The sequence below is a fragment of the Peromyscus eremicus genome, chromosome 17, assembly GCF_949786415.1.
Source record: "Peromyscus eremicus chromosome 17, PerEre_H2_v1, whole genome shotgun sequence".
Classification (NCBI taxonomy): Eukaryota; Metazoa; Chordata; class Mammalia; order Rodentia; family Cricetidae; genus Peromyscus; species Peromyscus eremicus.
Window position 1 is genome coordinate 465023 of NC_081433.1, and position 22145 is coordinate 487167.

At 40.5% G+C, this 22145-nt stretch overlaps 1 long non-coding RNA gene across 2 annotated transcripts in view; it reads left to right on the forward strand.

Moving 5' to 3' along the window:
• Positions 1 to 22145, forward strand: part of LOC131894745 (uncharacterized) — an 88588-nt gene that overhangs the window by 17676 nt on the left and 48767 nt on the right. For both annotated transcript variants that reach the window (XR_009374995.1, XR_009374996.1), the window contains exon 2: positions 21703 to 21767. This is a non-coding gene — a long non-coding RNA (uncharacterized LOC131894745). The remainder of the gene's footprint in view (positions 1 to 21702; positions 21768 to 22145) is intronic.

Sequence of the window (22145 nt, forward strand, 5' to 3'; positions counted from 1 at the left end):
GGAAGTATAGGCAGGATAAGCAGAGAGGAGAATTCTGAGAAGAGGAAGGCTGAGTCAAGAGACACCAGTCTGCCGTCCAGGGAGAAGAATATAATGGCACACAGGTAAAGCCACAGAATATGTGACAACACACAGATTAAAAGAAATGGGCTGAGTTTAAGTGAAAGAGCTAGTCAGTAGTTAGCCTGAGCTAATGGCCAAGCAGTTTTAATTAATATAAGCCTCTGTGTGTTTACTTGGGTCCAAGCGGCTACAGGACTGATGGGTGAGAGATGATTGTCCTTACCATGGGCCAGGTGGGACACAGGAAAACTTCAGCTACATGGGCTGGCATCCATGTTGCCTTAGAGTCTGCAAGACATCTATCCAGGCCCTTCTTGCTTTTAAAGTTTGCATTGAGAAGTTGAGTGTAATTCTAATAGGTCTGACTTTATATGTTACTTGGACCTTTACCCATGCAGCTTTTAATATTCTTTGTTTGTTCTATATGTTTAGTGTTTTGATTGTTATGTGGACTTTCTTTTCTTACCCAGTCTATTTGGTATTCTATAAGCTTCCTGTATCTTTGTAGGCATGTTCTTCATTAGGTAAGGGAAATTTTCTTCTATGATTTTGTTAAATGCATTTTCTGTTTTTTTGAGCTGGAACTCTTCTCCTTTCTCTATTCCTATTAGCTTTGGTCTTTTCATGGTGTACAAGATGAATAGATGTTTTATGTTAGGAGTTTTTTAAATTTAATATTTTCCATGAAAGATGAATCTATTTCTTCTATTATATCTTATGCATGAGAATCTCTCTTCCATCTCTTGTATTCTGTTGGTGATGCTTGTGTGTGTGGTTCCTGTTTGCTTACCCAGATTTTCCATTTCCTGAATTCCCTCAGTTTATGTTTTCTTTATTGCTTCTATTTCCATTTTCATATCTTGAATAGTTTCCTTCACCTGTTTTTTTTTTTCTTGTCTTTCTTGGCACTTTTTTAAGGGAATTTATTGATTTCTTCCAGTGTTTGTCTTTTCCTAGATTTCTTTAAGGGTTTTTTAAATTTCCTCTTTAAGAACCTCTATCATCTTCATAAATTATTTAAGGTCATTTTCTTGTACTTTAGTTGCATTGGAATATTCAGGTCTTGCTATTATAGGATAGCTGGGCTCTGATAGTGCCATATTACCCTGGCTATTGTTGATTATAATTTTACATTGGCATTTAGGCATTTGAGTTTGTATTAAGTCCAGGCCCTGATATCTGAGTTTGTCTTTGGTGGGTGGGTACTTTGTTTCTTGGTTTCTGTTTTCTCTTTGGTTTTCTGGTCTTCTAGATTTCTAGTGGCTGGTATGACCTATGATCTAGTAGGAAGTCTGTTCAAGTTGGGAACTGGCCTTCTGGAGGTTAGCTTGGCCTTTTGTGCAGCAGGGGTTGTATGTTCTTCTGATAGGTATGGCTTCCACCTCTTCTTCTGACTGGTACCTCTTTGTCCTGAGTGATGGAAGTCCACTGTGATTTGGGGCAGAGCCCCAGCACCAGGGTGGGGGATGAGCTGAGATGGTGTGAGCTGTGGGAAAGGTCAGTGGGAACAGAAGATGAGAGTTATAACACAAATGTCTAATAGGCCTTTTAATAAAAATCTGGAGCCAGATATTGGAGTAAATTCTGAAAGATCAGAGAGACAAAGGAATAAGACACATCTTACCTCTAGGACTCCTCAGCCTGAAAATCCCCTGTTTCTGTCTTCTTATGCTTTATATACCTCTCTCCATCCAGCTGTCACCTCCTGTCTCAACTTTCCTAATGCTGGAATTCAAGGTGTGTGACTTTCAAATACTGGGATTAAAGGTGTGTGCCACCACTGCCTGGCTCAGTTTGTCTCCTAGACTGAATCAGTCTCATTCCAGGGTGGTTTTGAACTCACATAGAGCCACACAGATCTCTGCCTCCCTAGTGCTAGGATTAAAAGTGTCTGCCACCAGTGCCTGGCATCAATGTTTAATCTAGTTGCTTTTTCTGTTCTCTGATCTTCAGGCAAATTTTATTAGGGTGCACAATAGATCACCACAAAGAGTAGGGCAGTTCAGCTGTCAGGTGGGTCAGTCACCTGTTCTTCTGACTGGTGAGTACACAATTTTTTTTTTAATTTTTAATTTTTTTTTAATTTTATTTATTTATTTTTTTTAGTTTTTCGAGACAGGGTTTTTCTGTGTAGTTTTGTGCCTTTCCTGGATCTCGCTCTGTAGACCAGGCTGGCCTTGAACTCACAAAGATCCGCTTGCCTCTGCTTCCTGAGTGCTGGGATTAAAGTCATGTGCCACGACCACCTGGTGAGTACACACATTTTTATAACATCATTTTCATGGCAGATATAGAAAATAATTTTCAGTCATCTTAAGACTACACTCACTTTATAGAAGAATGAAATATAAAGCTAATGGTTTACAAGATAGGATGATGGTCTATGGGGCTCTGTCTCTACTCTGTTTGTCTTGCTCTGTGTGGTCAGGGGTGAAGCTGAATGCTCCCTGCTCTGTTAGGAGAGGAACCTCTGTATGGAGTTTCCAGAAAGATATATGAAGAGGTGTAGGGTGAAAACTCAGGGGCCAGTATGGGAAGTATATTCATGTTAGCATGCTGGAAAACAAGCTCTTATCAACTCAGGAGAGCCTTTGTTAAATTTTCAAGAATTATGTGAATTGTCAAACAGACATTATTAAAAATCAAATCATGTAAGCATATGATTAAATAAATGATATTAAAAGAAAATGAAAAACATACTCAAAATGCATGACTGTTATTTAAATACATATTACTGTGACCTATAGTGATGTGGTACTTCTACCTCCTGTGTCATTGTGGAAGGAAAATTATACTGCAGAGTGTTGCTGTGCATTGCCTCAGCTTGCCTACAGTGACAAATCTTGGTTGCTCAAAACTGGCCATGGTGGGAGTTGTTGCTCAAATCTTAAATCTGTTTTCTAATAAAAAACCCAGTACCAGATATTGGGGTAAATGCTAAAAAATCAGAGGGAGAAAGGAACAAACCATTGCCACATCTCACCTCATCAATTCCATGAATCTTCTGACTAAAATCCTCTGAGTCCTCACCTGAAAGGCTCCAGCCAAAAAAGCCTCTATCTGAAAGGGACACTTTTGCCAAAAAAGCCTTTAGTTACTGTCTCATCATGCCTTGTATACCTTTCTCTGCCCAGCTCTCACTTCCTGGGATTAAAGGCATGTGTTCTTCCCAGTGCTGGCATTAAAGGTGTGTGCCACCACTGCCTGGCTCTGTTTTCTCTTCTAGACTGAGTCAGTCTCATGTAGTCCAGGATTGCTTTGAACTCACAGAGGTCTAGATGGATCTCTGCCTCCCGAGTACTAGGATTAAAGGTGTGTGCCACCACTGCCTGGCTTCTATGTTTAATCTAGTAGCTCGATCTGTTCTCTGATCATCAGGCAAGTTTTATTAGGGTACATAATATATCACCACATTGCTCCCTTTTTTGTCTAAAATAATGAAAGAAGGTTGTAACTAATATAAGAAAAACTATATACAATAAGTACAATAAGTATATATAATAAATACAGTCAATAATGACATTAACAATGTCCAGTCCGTAAACATTTGAAAATGCAGAGAAAATACTCCATTATTTATCCTATTTTGGTGAGTCCAAAGTGTTGTACCTAATTCATGTTCTATCCTAACTTGTATTACCAACCCCAAACTATCTTTTGATGTCTTTCAAACTTATACACTTTACACCTCTTTAGTGAGTTTCTTTTCTGAATTTATTAATAAGGAAAACTATAACTGTCTAGTCTTCTACTCCCTCAGAGACCCAAGAAGGAAATAATATTTACTGAGAAAGCAGAAAGTTCAAATGGGCAAATTCCAAAAAATGTGAGAGGTGACAAAAACAGCTGGCTGCCCGGACAGCCACCCAAGTTTCCTCTGCAATGCTGGGGCAGCCATCTTTGGCCTGTAGGCTTAGCATATCGGACAGACTTTTCTGTGAAGCAGGATTTTCTGAAAGGGCCTTCCTACCTTGTTTTGGCAAGGTTTGGCAGTCTTTTCTTTTGCGTCTTGCTTGTCTGTTTGGATAGCATACTGTCAGTAATCACGGCAAGGGAACTTTCTTGATGAGTGGCTAAGTTTTGCCACTAAAAAAGTAAACTCCATATGGAGTTTCTTCAATGCCCATCATCTTCTCTGAAGTAGATTGGTGCTGCCAGGAGCAGATGTATCTCATGAGGGAGACCAACTCCCACTTATCCCCCAGGGTACTCTTGAGGAGAAAGTGATAAGAGATTTAGATGGAAATATAGAGGGAAAAGAGACAGATAGAAACACAGGATAGCCTTGGGAGGGCCTGGATCCCTATTCACTGGTCCTTTCTATTTTGGTGGAGCAAAGACCTCTCCCTAGCACAATCAAGTGCAAACCCTTCCAATCACCTACTAACCATGCACATGGTCAAGAAATCCTCTAATACAGCTCTGCTGGGTAATGCAAGCTCAGATCTCACTAGGAACCTTTGTGGGCCTCCATAGTCTCATAGTCACAAAGAAAATAAGAATCTATGTTATTAAAACACTTTTTTTTTCAAACAATAACTCTCAATCTAATCTACTTTGGTTAGCTTTTTTTCTGACCATTATCAATTAACAACTTGTAACCTAAACAATGACAATTATCTATAACCCATTGAAAGGCCAAGAACCACCCACCCCACCTCTTGGGAATGTGGGTTTTGTGTTCTTAAAATTACTTCCTGCTGTCTAGGGGTAAAGGCATCTTTAGGGGATCCTGAAGAGAAAAAAATTGTCAAGTCCTGAGAGAGGTAGCTATATCATTTCTTGTCCAGTCTCTGCATAAGACAAAAGTATAGTGCTTGTCTCAAGTTGTGGCTAGAGTAGTCTGTGAGGCTGTATCATCTCAGCTAGCCATCTTGGTGTTGTCCTGAGCAGTTTTTAGTCCAAAGCCAATCTTTGGGTGGTGTTTGTCAGTTTGGTGGTGTTATCATAGTCCTGATGGAATTGTCATTGTGGGGTTCCATCATCCTTTTGGAGACTTCAAAGTCACTATTAGGCATGGTCATGGTTCACTGCAGAAAATCTTTATTGTGGGACATTTTTTTTCTAGATGATTTGTCCTTTTTCTTCAGATGTCTCATTTGTCCAGTGATCTTCAGATTCCTTAGCTTTCATTCCCCTGAAAGGCAAAAACAAAACCCTTCCCCAATCCTAACTTTGGGGAGTTTCTAAATCTAATCTGTATCAATTTTGATTTATGGTTTTCTCTGATTTTTTGTTTTCTCTTCTATAGCCATTCTATCATATATAGTTACATGGTGTTTTACAATAGGCATTAGGTTCTTTAATTGCTCTGGGAAGGAGTTTCTTCCATGGTGACAGGAAAGGACTGAACTGAATTTGACATGGGGGCCTGAGAGAGGCCCCTCAGGGAGTTTCCTAATGACAAAGGCAAAGGATTACCTTGTCTGTTCCTAGGAATGTCCTGTTTAGAGTCCCCTTTTAGGTGGCCTTGTTTATGGCAGTTGAAACATTTGATATTACTATTTTCCTTCAAACCTCTGGAAATCACCTCTCCTATCCAAGCATCATCATGGTTATGAGATTCAATATTAATTATATCTTGGATCCATTCCTCAAAGGGTACTGATCTTGCCTTTAATGGCCTAATTATCCTTTTGCATTGTTCATTAACATTTTCAAATGCCAGAGATTCAATTATTATTTGTTTAGCTTCTAAAGTTTGTATCATTCTATTTACTGCTGAAGTCAATCTTTGTAAGAAACAGTTAAGGTTTCTTTAGTGCCCTGTATCACTTTAGTAAATGACTCAATTTTCTTCCCTACTTCTTCAATTCTATCCCAAGCCTTCAAGGCTGCCATTCAGCATAAAGCTAAATTGTGGTCATTATATAAATACTGTCTTTGTATATCAGCATAATCACCCACTCCAAGAAGTTGATCTTGGAAAATTTCCATACCTCTAGCCCTACTTCATTGTTCAATGGTCTTAGCTTCATCCTTCCACTAGGTCCTCCATTGTAATTGCGGACTAGCCTCTAAGACTGCTATAACCAAATCTCTCCAGTCTTGAGGGATACTACTATTACAAGTTGACCACACGTTTAACATCTGCTTCATGAAAGATGAGTGGATGCCATATGAGACTATTGCTTCTTTGACTCTCCTCAAATCTAACATTTGCACAGCAGTCCAATTAGCTCATACTCAGTCTTGGAGATATCTATCATTTGTCAGTTCCTGTAAGGTTACTGAACAAATTAAGGTTGGCTATTTGAAACCCTTAGGCTGTTTCTCTGTAACCATATAATGCAGTGCTGAGATTGGTTCTCCTTTAAATTCCTCTGTCTGGGTCTGAATATCTCTATGGTCTGTTTTAACAGTTTTTCTAAAACTTTTATCTTGACACTCATATTAACCTACTTTTTAATAATAAAACAGAAATGATCAAACAAATAATATTTATAATTGATGTTACATAAATCCCATCAACATTAATTATCCTCTCATTTAATTGTTCCATTATCAGAACACCAATTGTATTATCAAACAGAGACCAAACACCCTCCATTGTAAAAATGTTTCCCTTTTTTAATGTGGGAAAAAGCTTTCTTTTAACTGATTTCTCCTCTTAAGAAATCCCAATTGACTCACCAAATCTGCTGACAGTGGTGATTCAGATGATGGTGTGGCAGCAGCTCGAGGAGGGGGCCCAAAGAAAGCCAAAATCCACCAGGAGAGGAAAGAAGCAAAATCCAGCCATCTTCACAGGGAAAAATGTGTGAAAGTGGCTAAATCCTGTGGATTTCAAGCCCCAAAGCCTATGGAGTTTGGTGCAGAGAGGCTGCAACAAAAACTTATCCAGTGGGTTAGGGTGTCTGGCCCAGGTTGGTTGGAGATTCCATTTATGTGTAACTCAGTCCTCAGCCAGGGAATGCAAGGCCACAGGCAAGCAGCCTTTTTGTAAGTTCATGTCCCACAAGTTGGATGCCAGATGTAATATGAATTCCTAAATGGTCTTAATAAAAAAACCAGAGCCAGATATTGGGGTAAATGCTGAAAGATCAGAGAGACAAAGGAACAAGCCGTTGCCATGTCTCACCTCACCAATTCCACAAATCATTTGACTGAAATCCTCTGAGTCCTCACCTGAAAGGCACCAGTCAAAAAAGCCTCTAACCGAAAAGAATGCTTCTGCCAAAAAGCATTTCTGTCTCCTCATGCCTTATATACCTTTCTCTGCCCAGCTCTCACTTCCTGGGATTAAAGGCATGTGTGCTTCCCAGTACTGGGATTAAAGGTGTTTGTGCTTCCCAGTACTGGTATTAAAGGTGTGTGCCACTACTGACTGGCTCTGTTTTCTCTCCTAGACTGAATCAATCTCATGTAGTCCAGGGTGGCTTTGAACTCACAGAGATCCAGATGGATCTCTGCTTCCTGAGTGCTAGGATTAAAAGTATGTGCAATACTGCTGGCCTCTATGTTTAATTGAGTGGCTTGTTCTGTTCTCTGATCTTTAGGCAAATTTTATTAGAGTACACAGTATATCACCACAGTATTTACTCTATGGTAAGTAGCAGATTACCTTCACTTATTGCTTTCTACCAAGAATGTATTGATAACATCACTTAAAAGTTTTGTATGTTGTATGAACCAGAAAAACATGTAAGTAAATATTGTCCCATTAACAAACAGAAGGCACTTCTATGCAGATCACAACACCAGCACTTTTTTGTAATCAGTTCCTGTTAGTTCAGTATTTATAACTCAAAGCCAGACTATTTAATGTTGTTGAGAGAGAGTAAGAGAGTGAGAGTGAGAGCAAGAAACAGACAGACAGACACACAGACACACAGACACACAGACACACACACACACACACACACACACACACACACACACGCACGCACACACACATAGACAGAGAGAGAGAGAGAGAGAGAGAGAGAGAGAGAGAGAGAGAGAGAGAGAGAAACAGAAAGAGACCAAGACGGACATACAGACACACATCACACACCACTAGCAAAAAATAACATTGAGTGGAAAATGATTTTCTATTGAGGATAGATCCTGGGAACTTAGAAACATATGGGATCTATTTCAATATACACATGCGCATTTTTTCTTTGCCCCTGGAAATTCTTTTAAGCCCTTAATCTTGGGTAATGTTGGGTCCCTAAGAACCAGGCGCTCTTTAAATTTTAGTGTTTCTAGGTTAATATAGTGTAAGCCAATAAAAGCATGCTACCACATGCCAAAAGACACAACAGTCATGGTGTCAGACCAGGGAAATTTCCAGCAGATGGTGCCGGTGACAAATGTCAGTTTGTACTTTTATACATAAGGAAAGAAAACTGTAAACAATCACGTTGGAGCTGTTTTGCCCAAACTGAATGGTGATATAGACTCCACAGCCTACTCTCCTTCTGGGACCTGTACTTTTGGTGACAAGGTAGCCAATGAAACAAACAAGCAAACAAAAAGATGCTCTGAGAAATAACTGACCTGAATGGCTGGTGAGTTCAGCCCCCCATAGCTGCTCTTGTCCGGCTCCAAGCACTCTGTTAATCCCAAACCCTGTCACTGTGGTTCTAACTTTCCAGCTAGCAACAGAATGGTCTGTCATCCATTTCCAAGTTAGGTTATGTTCTGGTGACCTAGATGTAGTGAAAATAGCCTTGTGCTGTATTTTATAAAATCTAATTCAAGAATATCTTCTAATTTAGAAGGCAGCAATCCCCAAGAGCTCTCTTAGATGAAAGAATGCTATTACCCTATGAATTCACACTTGACTATTGCAAGAGATCAATGAGGAAAATCTTGAAGATCTTAATTCTCTGATTGTTAGTTCATCATTAACTTTGGTTACCAATTACTGATTAAATGGTTCCTCAAAATGCATTCTGTTATTCTCTTCTCTCTTCCATGAGTCCCTAACAATTGAATGTGCGTTTCAGAACCACATAGAGGGATTGCTACAGTGCAGAAAGCTAGAACCTATCTCCAGAGGTTCCACTTATAGATGTGGTGTGAGGCAAAGGATATGTATGTCAAATATTCTTCTACATGATGCTGGTGGCTCCAATCTTGGTCCATATTAGAAGCCACAGCTCTCCACAGATCATAAAAGAAAAACATATTCAAAGTTCATATGTTTTTGGAAACAGAAAAGTTATATATGAAAGTGTGGAGGAGAGAAACAGATTGAGAAAAGTGGATCTCAAGACAATAAGTGCTGAACACTTGAACCTGACCATGGGGGTTAGAAGATTTGGCCAAGTTCTCAACAGTTGGACCTCATGCAAATGAAATCACAGGCTGGTTATAGAATGGATTTACCCAGGTGTGGTTGTAATAAATGGGACCTCTGGGGCTCATGAATTAACCTTGCCTCTTTTGAAGCTCTAGGCAGTGTTTGTGGTCCTGCCTGTACTTTACAATTACCTAGAGAGTTGTAAACACTACCTGTACCTAGGCTACCACCAAAGCCATTAAGTCATCTTCTGAGAGTGAAGTATGGATAGTGGATATTTTCAAGAATGTGTGCTCTCAGAGGAGCTAGGTCCCCCTCAAAGATACTGAATTATTTGGTGTGAGAAATGTTTTCAAAATTATCTAGTATTTCAGTTTTAAAATTAATGTAGTGATTCTAACTTGTACTTGATATCTAGAGTATAGTTAGTCTGTGATAAACATCACGATAATGATTGCCTCATTGTCATTTTTTGAAAAACTTGAGTTAGGAACTTTTCTCCTTGGCTTGCTCATAGTTTTAATGAGGAGATAGAAAACAGGATCAATTGGACACATGCAAAATTTTTAGTATATATCATGAGCACCCAATCGGCTAAATCTGGTTCATCATCTGTCTTTGTATAACTTTCAGTTTATGTATTAAAGGAAAAGTAATATTATATGTGAAAGACAAATTTAAGTATCCATAAGGTTTTAAAGTAACACTGTTTTGAATATCTGTTTTCATTCCATGCCTAGACTTTTACTTATTGAGGATGGCCACTTTTGTTTACAGAGTTTCACAGAGCACAAATGCCTATATGGCCCTCATCAATTAAAAAGTATTACATAGCTCTTTACAACCTGGGCTGGCTGAAGACATCTACCATCCCTCCTGGTGCTTTGTGGCACCATTATTATGAACAAATGTATGGTGGGTAAATGGGAAAGAAATAGAAGTGTGGGTGGCCAGCTCTCACCTTTTCAAAGATTCCTATGAAGAGAAGAGGAGAGAGGGATAAGAAAATATTAGATAGAACGACAGCAAAGAGGGGAAATACAGAAACACAGGATAGCTTTGGGAGGATCTGGGTCAATACCCAAAGGCCTTTTCTGTTTATTCGAAAGGGGTTTTTATAACAATGCCAAGGGCTTGAGCCAAAACCTCCCCCTTGCTAGATCAAAGCACACCACACAGCCAAGTGTAGACCCTTCCAAACACCTGGTAACCACACCTATTGTCAAGTCATCTCCTTATGCAGCTGTGCTGGATAAAGCAAGCTCAGATTCTTGGACCCTGAGTAATTTGGGCCTCCACTAATTCTCCCTTCTTAATATTCTAAAGGGTTCCCCAGACCCCTCAGATAGATTGTATCTGCATTATGTCATCCTTCTTCACTAACCAGCCTTGCCTGTTATAGAGATACACTTTCCGTCAAGTGTACTGTCTTAGGTTGGCAGCTAGTAAGAAGGACTTACCTGTCTCTGACTACCAGCCTCTGGCAGGGGAAATTGCAGAGCTTAACTCTATGTAGCCCTGACTCAGGTCCCTAACTCAGGTCCCTACTAAGAGCTTACAAGTAGCTGAAACAACCACAGCAATCCCTATGGCTGCCACACCCCCCAGTAAAGGAGTAGAGGATGACCAAGATAGAATGTCCTTTTTGAATGGGTCTAAGATGTCTATAGCAGCCTCAGCTGCACTAAGCCCTTTTTTAAATCAATAAACTCTTGATGCAACCACATCAAATAAATCAGTAAACTCCTGATACAACCATATCAAACCTAAAGACTCCCTTAGCTTCACCAAACTATGGTTCATCACTATCAACAGGTTAACATAATTCTAGCATGAATATTACTATACATACTTAACAAGTCTTGTGAACTTACATCCAAAAGCAAACTCTCCATAGGACTATTTATACTTTACAAACTTTAGCAAACATTCAAAAGTGATCTCTTAATAATAAAACTATTTACATTTTCTTCTAACAAGACATAGGAAGTATTAACACAAATTAACATTAGTACACTCAAGGGACAAGAAATTTTTTTTTAAAAAATTAAAGAGACTGAGGAATATTAACTCCCCCCTTTCTTTATAATTTTTTAAAGCTGCATCTTGAGCCTGGTTAGAAAAAAAAAAAAAAACAACTCATACTTCTCCATTTAAACAGTTCCATTTTTAACATAAAACAGTTCATGAGTCATCACAGTTAATAAAGTATATATGCATACACAAAACAATTCATAAGTAATCACATGTTGATAGAGTCTATATGTGTAAATCAAGTCAAAATTGTCCCATTGCAATTGAATCACTCCTGTCCATCCCATTTCTTAATTCTGAAAAATTAAAAAAGACAGTTCCAATACAAGTCTTAACGTCCCATTGAAAAATTTCTGATACCAGTTTTAAAGTTACAAATATGAAGATACCCACAACCAAAACCTTTTTGCAGTTCCTCTGAATATCAGTTCAGTTCAAACAGTCTCTGAAACTTTTGTTCTCAGCTCTTGGCTGTGCTTTGCAGTCCATAGCCTTCCCCTAAGGCAATTTTGCTCCAGGGCAAAGCTATTACCTCCACAATTAGTGCCACAGTAGCTGGCTGGTGCAGAATGCCTTTGGAAAGAGATCTTTTTACAGCCAGCAAACAGAAACTGCATGGCTTTGGCTGCTGGCTCTCACAGCTTTCACAGTTCTGGTCTGTCTGTGCCTCATATAACTGGGCCTGCCTGCCTAGAATCTCTGGCATCTTGAGGCTCTGAGGGCTCTCTTGTGCCTTGTGCTGCATGGCCTAATGCTACCCACTGCTACAAGCTACAGTTCTCAAGCAGCCCTTCTGGGTCAGGGAGGAGACCCAGCTGTGGACAGTCATGGCTGCTGCACCCCGGCTCTGTGACCTGCTTTGCTTGGGGTCTGTCCTCCATGTGCTGCCCTGCTTGCCTGGTCGAAACAACTCCCAGAGTGGCCTCGTGGCTCTGCTTCATTCTTTCGCTGGGAGCTTGGGCTGCTCTAGGTTCCAGTGTCCCTGACATTCAGCATGGAGCATGGCTATGCATCACCTCAGCATTTCTCGATGCCATCCCATGCAGTGACACATCTCAGTTGCCCATCTGGTGGCACCTCTCCCATGGCATCTCTGCTGGGTACTGGCCACCAAGGCCTGCTCTCTCTACTGCACTCCAAGCCGCTACTGCCACTGCCTGCCATTTGCCTCTCTTGCAGTGTGGCATCTCTGCTTGGCCCCTCACTGCAGCTTCTTCTCTGCAGAAAGCTTTCAGAACCTCACTGCTTGCACTGTCTCTTGGCATCTGCTGCCTGGGAAGCTATGATGTCCCATGGGTCTCAGCTGCTGATACCTGGCTGGGGCAGCTGCTCACATTCTGCTGTTGTGGCTTTCTGAAGCTTCTGAAGCCACTCAGACTGCTAAGTTTATAGTGGCTGCTAAGTCCTGGACACTGCTTTGTGTGCCCCAGGTCACTTCTGTGCTGGGAGGGAGAACTACTCTACTCTAAATTAATTTATATTAATCCTTCACCTTATTCCTAAACCTAAAGCTTATTCTACTCTAATATACCTAAGCCTACACTTCTCAAACTAAACTTCACCAAACTTTTTTACAACTTTAGAGAGAGAAACAGAGAAATAGAGACAGAGACAGAGACACAGAAAGATACTTGCTGCAGTCTAACTTTTACCACTTGCTTTATAGTTACAATTTTACTCCTGGAGAATAGAATACCATCACTTTAACCTTCATTAATACTTGGACATGTTCAACTGCTTCCACGGTGCCACCTGCTCTCTCTTACTTATTTCCTCTGCACCCAAGGCTCGAGTTCTGGCACCATCTGTGGGGGTTCCATATTCTGGGAGCCATCTGTGGGAGACCTGCTTCCAACTTTTTCAGGGTTCCTAGGAGAAGGAGAGAGGGATAATTAAATATTAGATAGAAAGACAGTGAAGAGGAGAAAGACAGAAACACAGGATAGCTTTGGGAGGATCTGGGTCAATACCCAAAGGCCTTTTCTGTTTATTCAAAAGGGGTTTTTATAACAATGCCAAGGGCTTGGGCCAAAGACCTCCCCCTTGCAAGATCAAAGCACACCACATAACCAAGAGTAGACTTCTCCAAATACCTGGTAACCACTCCCGTGGTCAAATCATCCCCTTATGCAGCTGTGCTTTGTAGTGGGTAGCCATTCCAGCTTTGATCTGAAAGTTCCAACCCCCATTGAGACTTCGGCAACTGTCACACCTACAAGGCGGGGCCAAGGGAGGTGCCTGGAGGCCCGAGACCTGGATGGGCCATCGCTCTCTTGGGGGCCGGGACCCTGGACGGTGGAGGTGGGCCAAGCAGAGCTCCAGAGAACACCACTGGACTGCGATACACCTTCCCCAGACCCTGCGACCTACCTATCCCTTAATTTGTAAGTTACGCCATTAAATAAATCTCCTTTTAACTATGTGGAGTGGCCTTAATAATTTCACCAATATCTGGCGCTCACGTGGGGCAAATTCCAAAGCAAGCTCAGATTTTTGGACCCTGAGTAATTTGGGCCTCCACAGAAAATTTGATCGATTCATGAACTGTGGAGAGAGGCAGAACTGAAGAGGCAAAGGCAGTGAGGAATGCAGTGATGTGGGTGGCCTGCTTGCCACCCATGGCCATGGTGACGTCCAGACCCAGGCTGCTGCCAAGGACCATGTCTAGATCTATGATTCTACACCAGTTGGGATCTGTCTTGACATCCATGGCCCATGCGGCCACCTAAGGCCACATAGGTGGTCAAGGTCTGGGCTGCCACTTGTGGCCATGATGGTGTTCAAGGGCTGTGCTGCCACAGAGGCCATGCCAATCTGAGTGGCCTGCTATACCACCCAGTGCCATGGTGACATCCAGTCCCAATCTGAAGCTAAGGGCCATGTCTGGGTCCATGGTCCTACCACAACCAACATCTGTGTTGATCTCCATGACTTCAGTTACCACTGAAGGCTGTGCAGATGCTTGAGGTCTGAGCCACAACCAGGGATTAGGTTGGAGTCTAAGGGTCATCCTGTAGCCAGGGCCATACAGATCTGAGTAGCCTGCACTACCACCCAGGGCCATGGTGATGTTCAGGCCCAAGTTCCTACCGATGACCATGTCTGAGTCCACCATCCTGCTGCAGCCAGGGTCTGTGTTGATGTCTGTGGCCTGTGATGTTACCAAAGTTCATATAAATGCCTGGGGTCTGGGCCAACACCTATGACCATGTTGGTTTCTGAGGGCCATGCTGTAACCAGGTCCATACTCATCTTAGTGGCCTGTGGTGCCACTGGGGCCATGGTGATATTTAGGCCTTAGCTGTTGCAGAGGGCCATGTCTAGGCCTGTGGTTTTACTGCAACTGAGGTCTGTGTTGATCTTCATGGCCTATATTACCACAGGGGGCCATAGGAACCATGTGTGTTAAAATCCGAGGGCTGTCCTAACTGGCTACTGCCCTTTTCTGACCCTGGGAGAGCTAGCCTGCCCTTCACAGGAGAGCTGGCCCTACACTCAGGAGAGATGGTCCCAATGGCATGGGCATAGAAGATCTGGTTCTGTCCTTTACCAAAGAGGGGCAGTCCCAGTGACTTGGATTGACCACAAAACAGCTACCACCCAGACCCACGTCCAGGACTTTGAGTTGACCCACCCCCACATCTAAACCATCTATGTAACCTACCAGTGTGGATGAAGAGGGTCCTGTGGTACCCAAGCTGCAAGATTTCTGTGACTTGGGTCAATAGCAGGATATCTGAGAGAGGTTTTGATGAGGGTCCCATATTGATGGTGTAGCAGAAGGTCTTGAACTAGACCAACAACTCATTACAATGAACATTTGTAAGTAAAGCTGAGTGGACAGAAGGGTCTACTGCTTGATATGATTCAGCTCCCAATGTACTAAGATGAATGAAGAAGTTTTGGAGAGGTAGGAAAGACAGAGGAGCCAAGTGGTGTTTTTTTTTTTCTGTTTTCATTTTGTTTTGTTTTTAATTACTATTTTTAAAATTTTCTTTTGGTGGGGATGCTACAGGAGTTAGGGACTGGGAAATGAACAGGATTAGGGTATATGATGTGAAATTCCCAAAGAATCAATAAAAATTATGTTAAAAAGTATTACATGTTTATTTACTACAAATGTTTGTTGATCTTTGATCTAGAGTGTGAGTGGTAGATACAGTAGTTATAAATTAACGCAGGCAAGTATGGTGTCTGTGGATCTAAGATGCCACAACTAGTTCTGATTCTAAGCAGAAGAGGACTTGTTGGTAAGGTTTATTGCATCATGACATTTTGTATTAAGTTGAGAAACATTAAAAATTATGGATCAAATATAATGAGCAATAAGTCCATGGTCCTTGGAAGATCTTGAGTAAATCAAGTATTTTGAATTCTGGTTTTTTAATTTGGAAAGTTATTGGACCACTCAGAGTATCATTTGGCTCCACACAAGTCTCCCTCAACTCTTCACCCTCTCTCCCCTGCCTCTTTTTTCTATAAAAGAGTGGTGAGAGATGAGTGAGGGCGTAGAGGTCACAGCTGATGTGATGTGGTTTATAAGCTGTGGATGGTACTCTCCAAGGCATCTCTTCAAACAATTCAAAAACCTGGAGAAGTTGTTCTTATCTGTAGAGGATACTGAACCCATAAGATCCTATGTTGACTTAATCTTAATTTCTGATTCTATTTCAATCCTTGTCGAAATACTTCTGGTGCCTTATCTCCAATACTGCCATTGAATACCACAGTTATTCATAATTAGGTGCTCTTCTTTGATTCTTGAAGTTCCTTAGAGAGACAAAATCTAATTTCACCAGATATTTAAACATTTTTATGGGGCTGGCATGGTGGCTCAGTTGGTAAAGGAACCTGTGGTCAAATCTGACAATCTGAGTTCAATCCTTGGGTCCCAAGTGATAAAAGGAGAGAACAGATTGTCCTCTAACCTCTACACATACACAGAATTAAAAAAAATATGTCAGAGCACGCCAAAGTGAATAGACTTCTCATAGTCTTGGGCTACTGGAAAGGGGACAGGCACTATCTAGATACATCTGTAACTATTGCTCCCTATGGCAAAGTTACTGCCTTGAAACTAAGACATCCTAATATTTCCTCAGTCAACTACCCCTTAGGATACTTCTTCTTGATGCTGCTCTTTAAACTTTTTTCTTTGGGAAGTACTTTAGAAAACTTGCTGTTATGAATTCCATTTTTTTAGTTGTCAATGTTTTACAATTTGGCAATGACTCTGTTAAGGTACTATGAGCCAGTGTTTTGCAATTTCATCAAGAAATACAGGATCTCTGTTCTTCTAGGTCTCTTTGGGAGGTTGAAGCCTAGTGTCCAGACCATCAGAATCAATTAGTTCATAAACAGTCACACTGACCAAGTTCCCTAATGTCCTCTAGTACTTTTCTACTAACTTGGCTATTACTTAAACTCTCCCACTTTTTGTTCCAATGTAGTGTATATAAGTGTTTCTTAACATTTATTATAATCTTCACTGTCCTTACCATAATATTGAATAATCAGTCCTTACCAAGGTAACTTATTCTGTGAAATCTCATTTTGACCTCGATATTGAGTATTGAATTTTGTCCCCCAAATGATAGAATGATAACCCTAGTAACTGTGAATATTTCCTTATTTGGAAATAGGTATATACAGGTATTATGCACATTAGAATGAGCATATACTGAGTGTGGTTAATATTTTATTGTCAACTTACCAAGATTTAGAATTGCATAGAAGATAAACCCTTAGCATGCTTGCAAATGATATCTGGATTAGATTAATAGAGATGGGAAGAATCACTCTAAATGTGGTAGCACCATTGCATTATCTGGGATCCTGGACTGAATCAAGAGGAGAAACCAAGGGAAACACCATCATTCAGCTCTTTCTGCTTCTTGAGTGTTGATGCAATATGTTGAGTTATCTCATCTTACTGCCATTGTGCCTTCCTTTCCAACAAAGATGATGCACTCAAAATAAACTCTTTTTTCTTTAAGTTGCTTCTGTCAGGTAATTTGTCACAGTAAGGAGAGAAGTAACTAATATACTGGAGTTGATTGACTCTAGCCCTTAACCCAGTAGACTTAAGTAACCTGATAAAAATACAAAAGTAATTGAGATAGATATTCATGCAGAAAAGCTATCATAGGTCAATAGACATAGAGGCTAAAGTTGTGTAGCTTTAAGACAACTATGGACAGGGCCATTAGAGGCCAAGAAAAGGGAGACTTCTTAAGGGTCTGTTTTTTCCTTATAGCCCTCAGGTTTGCATAGAAAATAGATTTACCTATTGAGCCATGTTGCTGCTCTCCATTTCCAATTTTGAATTTTTCCAATGGGGACTCAGACAGGAGAAAGGGAGAAAGCAATGCAGTTTGAGTCTTAAGTCCCCTCAAGCTGACTGTATCCCTTTAACAAGCTCCATGACTCTAACTCCACAGATATACAAGATGGCCCTCTGTGTTAGTCAGACTTTTATTGTTGTGACAAATACTTGATAAAGAGAAGTTAAGGAACTAATGATTTATTTTGGCTCATTATTTCAGAGGTTTCAGTCCATGGATGTCTTAGTTCGTTATTTTAGACCCATAGTGGTGGTAGAAATACCATGAAGGGAAAGCATGTGGTAAAGTAGAACTGTTCATCTCCATTCAATCAGGAAGCAAATAGAAGAAATGGGAAGGGGTTGGGGCCAAGATATACTTCAAAGACATACTCTGTGATCAACTCAAACAAGCCCCCAACTTCCATAGTTCTACCACTTTCCTTTATTCAAATTGCGATCTACCAATGGTTTGAACTATTCATTAGGTCAGAGCCCCCATGATCTAATTGGCTCTGGAAACAGCCTCACAGACACACACAGAGGTACGTCAAATTATCTCAGTTCAGTCAAGCCAATAAAATCAAGAATAGCCCCCATACCCTCTCCATGAATGTCCTACCTGGTAGCATCATTCGTTGTTGTCCACAATTCCAAGTATCTTAACATTGAAAAGTCCGGGTCTCTAACTGGTACTGTATCTCTTATGCCATGCAACCATATAAGTGAGAACATAAGTAAGTGAACTTGCATGATAGTAGGAGAAACATGACTGCAACAAGCAAGAACAAGAACATGCTGTGTGCTCTAAACACTTACAAAGAGGCCAAACTACAACAGAATCACAGAGGTGCAGCCCCATGCAGTGTCTCCATGTTTCACTGAACCCAAAATAGATAAGAGGACACAGAGGTCTCCCTGAATGTTTTGTTGTACTTGTTACTAATACAGGATGAAATACCCAAATATATTATGCCACCATTCTCTTTTATTTATGTCTTAATGTAGCATCAGTAGTGGTTAAATAATTTGAAACTGCATATGACTCTGGTAGATTAATCAGCTCAGATACATCATGATGAAATTTCAGAGCCCAGAGAAGGAAGAGGGAGGGAGCGCTTCACACATACGACTGAGTCAGCACATCATAGCAATGTTCTGTATCCTCATAGTAGATGTTTGAAAATAATTACTGAGAGCCTGTGGAGAATTCATCAACCTCAGCTAACAAATAATACCTTATACTGTTGTGGTAACGGTGTGAATTAAGTTGGAAATTCAAGAATACTAATGATGTTTCCTTACTCACCCTCCCCTCCCCCCGCCCCGAAAAGCCAATCTGCATAACTGATGTTGTAAGGAGAAAACACTCTTTTACTATTACATCCTAAATCAAATGGTCTTTAGTAAATGAGAGGTGCATGATCATCAGAAACTACTGGTCACGTGGGATAGCAATAATAGCATCCATAATTTTCTGGGATATACAAAATGTGGATGTTTATTTTCTAAACCTCAGCATACTATGCTCTAAGAAATCTCAACTGTCTGAAGAGATGGACAGGGAAAGTTCAGTGTTCAGAGGCAGTGCCTACCAATGAGTTAGTGCAGTGCACACAGCCACTCTGTGCAAAGGGTGGTCAAACCTTGGGGGAGCTGGCCCCTGGAAACCTGACTTTTTAATTTTTATGGGAGATCTCTGAAACTTACGGTGGGAAAAAAAATGTACTGGGACAATTTTGTGGTGCCTTATTTTGACAGCTAATCCATTGCCAACTGGCTGGATTTGAATTACCTCTGGCTGTATCTGTGAGGGTATAGTCATGTTTAACTGAAGCCCCACTCTGAGCACTGATGGCATCATCCCAATAAAAAGTGAAAAGAGAGACAGCCAGCTGAGTGCCAGAGTTCCCCTTTCCACTCACTGATCTGCTGAGATGTGGACAAGCAGCCTCCTGCCCCTCCTGCCATGCCTTCCCTGCCAAGACTGGCTGCACCTCCTCAATCCACAGGCCCAAGCAGGTCTTTTCTGTTAAGTTGCTTTTGTCAGATATTTGATCACAGCAATGAGAAAGGTAATTAGTATACTTACGAAAGAACGAGCTTTCTGTATGGCAACACACTGTTGCTTTTTCAACAGGTTTTTTTTGGTACTGATATTTTAAATTACTTATGTGATGATATTGTGTCCCCCAATATATGTGTGTTTTGCATATGTATATATGCATATGTATGCACGCCATATATATGCACACACCCGGTGCCTGTGGAGGTCATAAGAGTGTATCAGATCCCTTGAACTGGGTTATATTATATATGGTTGTGAGCTACCATATGGGTTCTAGGAAATGAACCCAGGTGTAACAAGTGCTCATAACCACTAAGCCATCTTTCCAGTCCTTGAATTTCTGTCTTTTTTCTTCTGCTGCTACTTCCATGGAACAACTTCTATCTCTTGGTTCTTTTCAGCTTTACAAGGAGCATTTCTACAGTTTAAATCTTTGTTTTATAGGAGCCTTTAATATGTCTTTGAGCATTTTGCTTTTGTATAAAACTTTAGTTTGCATTCCTAGCACAAGCCTATTCTGTCTCTATTCATATAACCAGGAGCTGATGTACTTCTCAGCATATTGGAACTATAAAAACAACAAATATAATTAAACAAGGGCAGATAAGCAAACATGGAAAATCTTGTTCAGGATTGTTTCAGTGGGGTGGGAGACTGAACTTACCTACATGAGACAAAAGAGAAAGGATTAAGTGCTGCCAGTGAATAGGTAGACAAGTATTGAGGACATAGCAACAGGGAGCTAGTTCACCTATTTTAGTCGTCAGGGAGATGAGAGCTCTGAATTTTTTCTTTTTTTGAGTGAGAGCATTTTAAAGAGATAGCCCATAATTCCAAGAAAGATAATGATGGGTTGTAAAAGATTTGTACCTCAAATAGGCAAAGAATGTATATATAGGTCAATTTTATGAAATGAATTATTTAAAAAAAGTATTTAAGAGAAGGTAGGTCAAGGGGATAAAGTTAGAAAGAAGTCTCTGGAAATCTTAGTGATGATGTCTTTAATTTTTTTTTCTTTTTCTTTTTCTTTTTTCTTTTCTTTTCTTTTTTAACAGAACCCATTAGTCATTTTGTCATTCATGCCAGTAATGGCAGTAATCGTGATCAGAAATTCCATCCCCATCTCTCTCTCTCTCTCTCTCTCTCTCTCTCTCTCTCTCTCTCTCTCTCTCTCTCTCTCTCGCTGTGTGTGTATGTGTATCTGTCTGTCTGCAATTTTACTTCTTAGAACCTAATATTTACAATTGTAATTTTAAGATCAGTGCCTTTGAGAGAAAATATTAATATTTTGCATTTTCACACGAAGAAACACTTGTAGTAAGCGGTCTGGCCTCCTTGGTGCCTGCGCAGACTCTGAGATACAGTTCATGTTTGAGGCTCAGTCATTGCTTTTGTAATTGAATCAGAAAATAAGGCTTTCTTCCAAAACACCCAGCAAACAAATGCTAGTTAGTTAGGATTTAATTATCACATGATGGAAACACCTGGATCTCAGGTAAGTCATCTGAGTTGGAGTTCTGGTTCTATTTCTTGGTAATTATAAAATCTTGAGCAGGCCATATAAACTCTTTGAATCTTCGTTTCACTTTCTATAAAATAAGACTATTATCATTTGTACCAAGTGTTTTGTACAAATTAAGTGAGATGCTGCTTATTAAGGTACTGCAGTTCTTGGTGCGTTGAAAAACATCCTTGGCATAGTTTCACTCTCACACAGTATTCTCCTTCCTGTATGGACAATACCTTATCTATCACAAGTTGAGTCAGCTTCCATGGAGCACGGCAAGGCTTGCTTCCTCTCACCCTTTTGATCTGTAAAAGTGAACTCTCATTATGTTGTGGAATGAATTGTTTGGTTCTGCTTGAATAGTTTATTGGTGCCTTTGTTTCTGTCTAATTGTCTTGTTTTTCAGGACACTTTAGTAATTCAGAGGAGGAGCTGTTTCTTTGTTTATTTAACTCATTAATTAATTTTCCCTACAGTGTGACCAAAGCCAGTTCCTCTGAATGTTAAAGAAGAGAAGCTAATCACCACTGCAGAACCCAAGGTAGGAGCAGCCCTGGGTGTGGGCTTGTTCTGTTGGGGATGTGAATATTGCTTTTGGGTTAAACTGATTTAGTTTCTGCTATGGGGTGCTCCATGCTGATTTATATTATTTGTGTCTTATCTGGTGGATTCTTACAATTCTTGATTTGGTTCTGGACCCTTGAGCCTGTGCTTGACTGGGTCTGCTTAGTTGGCACTCTTGGTGTAATTCAAGTCTCTAAGACAGGATCAATCTGTTAAGTGTTATGTATTTCAGAGAGAAAAGGAGAGCAAGGTCCAGCCCTAACAGGAGGAATGTGTCTGGTGAGGTGTATGGAAACCCAGCACTCTTTAGAAATTTTGTATTATTGGGCACTCTGTGTAGCCTTTAGATGTGAAA